Source organism: Phoenix dactylifera, chromosome 14 (genome assembly GCF_009389715.1).
Source record: "Phoenix dactylifera cultivar Barhee BC4 chromosome 14, palm_55x_up_171113_PBpolish2nd_filt_p, whole genome shotgun sequence".
Classification (NCBI taxonomy): domain Eukaryota; kingdom Viridiplantae; phylum Streptophyta; class Magnoliopsida; order Arecales; family Arecaceae; genus Phoenix; species Phoenix dactylifera.
Window position 1 is genome coordinate 16,522,446 of NC_052405.1, and position 6,000 is coordinate 16,528,445.

Below are 6,000 nucleotides of genomic sequence, written 5' to 3' on the forward strand. Positions count from 1 at the left end.
TCCGCATCCAGCACGTCCGTTCCTCCGAACCAGCTCCCGTGTCCGTGTGCACCCTCCCAGCATGCCACGTCCGAACCTCCCAGCATCCCGCAGCCATCCATAGTTCAGATCCCACGCATCCTAACTGATCCCTAGTGTTGCCCAAGGTGACAAGCCAAGAGGGGGGGGGGGGTGAATTGGTTTCTCTTAATTTTAACTATCTTACTTATGTTAATTGATGAGTTAGTGAAATAAACAAATCACAATACAAACAACAAGAAGTATAGTGGTTCGGTGCTCTCCTTAGCACCTACGTCCACTCCTCAAGCGACCCCTTGGAAATTCACTATAATTCCGCGGATTACAGTTGGATTGTTTTCCGGGCTCACAATCCAAAAACCTTTACACTTTAGTTTTCCGGGTTCACCAAAAACCTATGTTGGTTTTACGGGCTCACCAACGAACCTTTGTTGGTTTTACGGGCTCACCAACGAACCTTTACAATTGGTTTTCCGGGTTCACCAATCAACCTATTCCGTTGGTTTTGCGGGCTAACCAACCAACCTTTACAAGCAGTTTAACAAATAAAGGAAGAAGATTTAAACTCCTAAATGAGCAAATATAACAATATAATCTACAAAGAAGAGTTTAGAATATAGTTATCCCTTTAATAAAGCTCTTCTCTTCTTTGTCACGATTGCTTCACTCTTCAAGGGTTGGTGGAGCTCTTAATGTCTCTTGGAATCTGCTCAACCACTTCCTTTTGGCTCTTTGAATGAAGCAATTGAATGAAGCTTGCCTTGCTAGGGTTCTCTCTTGAATGCACTTGATGTTTTTTTCAAAGCTTACTTCCTCTGATGAATACTCCCTCTTAAATACTTCTCCAACCTCCAAATAGTCCTTCCTTACCGTTGGATTGAAGAAACTAACCGTTTATAGCCGTTGGGAGTCCAAAAAGCACTTCTGCACAACTAGCCGTTATGCTTCTGCCCGTGCTTGGGTCGACCCAAACTTTTCTTGGGTCGACCCAAACCACTGTTCATCAGGCTTGGGTCAGCTCAAGCTTTTCTTGGGTCGGCCCAAGCTTTTCTTGGGTCGGCCCTCTCAGAAAATTCAGAACCTTGAATTTCAGCCTTTCTTCACTTGGGTCGACTCAACCTTTCTTTGGGTCGACTCAAGGTTCAGTTGGGTCGACTCAACTTCTTCTTGGGTCAACCCTAACAGGGTTTTCGGAGAACCTTTTCTGTCTTCTGTTCTGTCTTGCCTTTGGGTCGACCCACTCAGGGTTTGGGTCGACTCAAGCTTGGGTCGACTCAACTTTATCTTGGGTCGACCCTCTCAGTATTTCCAGAGAACCATTTTCTGAGTTGTTGAGGATCTTGATGTTTGGGTCGACTCATGCTTTCCTTGGGTCGACCCAACTCACTGTTCATCTGTGCCATTTTTTGCAGAAGTGTGCCAAATGCTTTCTTGATGTGCCGGGGTCGACCCAATCATCCTTTGGGTCGACTCAATCCACACTTTGCTGCATCTCAAGGTTAGATTCATTCAAATAAACAATGAAATGTATCTATATCAATTTATACAAATATACTGAGAGTAACAGACTTATAAATGAAGTATCGATTTAACTTATAACATACTCTTGATTATTGCTTGTTAATCATCAAAATAACACTATTATCCTCAATCTCCCCCTTTTTGATGATTACAAAATATAGAGTATAAGCCTATTGATACTTATCTTAAAATCAGTTTTTGAAAGGGCTTCTTAACTTGCTGAATTTCAGCTTTTCATATATAAGAGTGAAGTCTCCCCCTATATCATTCAAATGTTGCCAATTTGACTTTTTGAATTGCTCCCCCTTTTATTTATAATTCATTAAAAATGAAACTCCAAAAATTTGAGATAAAACATGAGTTTCAGGTTATGTATCGAGGTGTGAAAGGTGCGTGCCAAATTCTGAAGTTCTATGTGCCAAATTCTGAAATTTGATGGAAATTTTTGATTTGATCATTTTCATTGTTGCAAATTGCTCCCCCTTAAATGTATATGCTTTCTTATATGATTTTCCATTTGTTTTACAAGTTATTTCTCTTTTCTTACATAATTTCTTATTTCTCTTTCTTTACATAACTTCTTATTTCTCTTTCTTTACTTCAACTTCTTCTTTCTCTTTCTTTACTTCTCCTCTTATTACTCTTTCTTTACTTCTCCCCCTTTTTGTTATCATCAAATAGGTGCATGGGAAAAGACACAATAAATAACAACCATTCAAACTTCATTGATCAAAATAGGAACATTTTAGTAATTTCATGCCAAAAATAAAAGCAAATACAATGTTCCTCAATCAAGGTTCAAAATACATGATCAACACAAAATACATATGAGAACTAGATACATATCCTAGGCTCTAAACAAGATCGTGAGACTCTCCCGGATCGCTTGGCTACGGCTCTCTTGGGTTCTATTTCTCCAAGATCTTGAAGTAATCTACTGTTTGGAGATGATTGGAGAAGATTTGAGAGTGGGGAATAGGATTTTCGGAAGAGGACAAAGGGTAAACAGTGCCCTAGATAGCTCATGGGTCCTCCTTTTAACAGTGGGGTCCCGACGTTGGGTCGACTCAAGAATTTTCTTGGGTCGACTCAACGTTGGGTCGACCCTATTCTGGGTTAGGTCGACCCAAGTGCAGAATTTTTCTTTTCTCTTCCTTTTTGCTTCTAAAAATTTTTCTTGCTTCCAATCCTTATAAATTCTTTCTGGGACAATGATACATGAGTAAGGAATCTATAGATTACAAGTTTGACTCATGTTTCATGGGTTTTTAGAAATGGGAGGAATGTATCATGAGACTGCTTGCTCCCTTTTTATATCTCTTTAATAAAAAGGATCACATATGCCTAATTTCCTCCTTAGCGTGCAGACTCTATCTTCACTCAAGGGTTTTGTGAATATGTCAGCTAATTATTTTTCAGTACATATATGCTCAATACATATGTTTCCATTTTGCACATGATCCCTAATAAAATGATATCTTATTTCTATGTGTTTGGCTTTAGAAATGAGACATTTAAGATGTGAGCCAAAAGAAATCTCTAAATGTAGATTCCAAAGATATTTTTTCCAAATCAAGTGTAGATGGAATCTTTTTCAAGTTATTTCAAGGATCAAGAATAATATTCAAAGAAAGCACGAATGAAAATCCAATACCCTTTTTTTTAATATATTAAGTATATAGCAACATGAGAGCAATCTAATTAATTTTTAGAGTATAGTATAAGAGCAGATAAAGATCAAAATTTATATACTCGAAAAACATAAGATTATGTTGAATCCTTAATTTTTAATGACTTCAAAATTCTTTCATGATATAAAAGTATTGGAGCATAGATACCAAAATATGAATTTATGCAATGTAGGATACATAAAATTCAGGGCTTTGAAAGTTCTTTTAAAACTCTCTTAAAGACTTTCTTTTACTCCTTTAAAGATCATAGCATCAAAATCAATTAAAATGAATTGGCTCAGGATTGAAATACTAAAGTGCAAGCCAATAAGAGCTAATTAGTGGATTCCAAAGTAAATTTTCAATACTAAGACAAATGAAATCCTTTTCAATTAATTTTCAGAAATAAATGATTTATCGATGAATACAGATGGAAATCCAACTTTCAAAAGATATTCAATGAAGCACAAAGTTTAATACCACTTTACATTTAGTATTCTTTGTCTCATCTTTAGATGCGAATTTATACGATTAAGTTCTATATGATCTCTCACTCTGAAATTTTCTTTCTCCCCCTTAATTAATCATTCCATTTGAGAGTTTAGAATTTGAAGATAATTTTCAATAAAGAGATTGAGTATTTAAAGCTCCCCCTCAAAAGATGCATTTTCTTTCAAACCCTTTTTTTTTTGTTCTTCTATAATATCAAGAATGTAGAGTGATCCAGAATTTTTCAAAATTTATAGCAATCACTCTTTTTAATCTTTCAAGAATAAATTATATTTCCTCTTATTTTTTTTGAATATGTATGGAAATATTAATCAGAAAATAATTCTTTTGAAGCTCAAATTTCTTTCAAAAGTAATTCCATTTTCTTTTCTATAAGAATTATTGAAGTGAGTTAAAATATTTTAAGCTTTAGGATCATTAACTCTCTTCTTAAGAATAGTTTTTTTTTTTAATGATAGAACCATTTAATTATGCAGGAGTGTATATTCAAAATATTAATTTCTTAGTCATAGTTTTTCAGCAATGTATATATGAAGCACCATAAATCTTTTTAATATCAAAATAATATCATATGTTTAGAACCATTTATTTGCAATCAAGATCATTGAAAAACACATCATTTAGACCAATTTCAATACACTTATAAGATAAAAAATGATATGTTTCAGATGCGTATCGGAGCAAACAACCAAGGTATCCAAAGTAATTCTATTTTTCTTAAACTGTAGTTTTCATCTAGAAATCATATTGAGTTATTCCCCAAAATGATGCAATCATTGAAGCATATAATGAAAGTTACAAAAATACGACAGTAGAAATATTTTAAATTAAGTTTAAGCCTTCATTACAAAATCAGATTCTGAATTTTATAAAAATTTTCAAAGAAGCTTTCAAGATTATAATTTGAGATATGCATCTTCTACGTTGTAGCTCATCTTAAATTAATAAGATTGAAAACACATATTTCAAAAATATTAGAGCACATCCAGAATCTTTGTAATTCATATTGAATTTTGGTACAAATTGGAGGACATTATGTATTAATGTTAGGCAAATTAAAAGATAAATTAGCATCAATATATTCTGCCTAATTTGCAAATTCGGATTATTCTTTTCTTTTATTTTTCAGATGATATTTATTAAAATAGAAGTATCCTTTTCTTCTTCTTTTTATAAATATATTCAACTTTCAGATTTCAAAGATGATCATGAACGACAAATCTAAAATTTCTTTCAAAAATATTTTTAGAAAAATTCTTATGTAATTTTTTTTTCAAACATTCAAGCATTGGAACCAATTTAATAAGAAATTTTGTTTTTGATCAAGAGAGTACAAAAGAAATCCAAAATATCATTGATGAGTATAGAATACAAGTAAAAACAATTTTCATTAGGCTTTGGAACACAAGTTATTTCGAAGTCAAAGGTGAAGCAAAAACTTGTATACAAAGTTAAAGCCTATTCCAAATTATGAGCGTCATAAAAAGAAAAATAAATTTGCTGTTGGTAGAAATATGTTTCAATCAAATTATTCAAGCATGGAGCATTTCAAACTGAATATTGAAAACATATAATTCAAAGTATGCAAAACATAGCAAGCATGTCATGGATCAAAATCAATTCTTTTCAAATAAAATTTTCTTTATTTAAATACAATTTAGCACTGATTTTATCCTTAAGCTGTGTTTTCAAGTGATTGAAACTTCATTTGATTTTTCACAACCTTCTTATATATTTTCATTTATTTATCATTCATTCCCCAAATTTTTAATTTCTTTCTTTAACCATTCAATGAACATTTTGATTATCTTCATTTATTTTTCGGTTTTACTTTTCTATGCTCTATATTCTATTTGCTCCCTATCCGGTGGAGTTGGAAGGGGCACGAGGTACTACCACTAGCCTCCCTCTTGTGCCGTCCCTAATATGCCCTACACCGAATAGTTGGGTCAAATAGTGCCGGGTACTACCACTAGCCTTCCCATTGGCACCATCCCTATGATGAGCAAAATAGAAAGGTTAAACCGTTTTCTTTAACAACAAAATATTCACTCCAAACTCTCCCTATTTAAATATAATAAATTACGAATTTTATCCCTTCCAAAAGAATGCTCACACAAGTCTCACAAATATGCTGAATATATTATGCTTGCTCTGCTTTTTCTTAAGATTAAAGTATTTACTTAGCTTTTACTTCTCCCGAACAATGTTCATTTTCTTTTTCTTTATATCTCTCTCTTTTTGTTATTTTCAAGTAATTACATGAAAGAGCAGAATAATA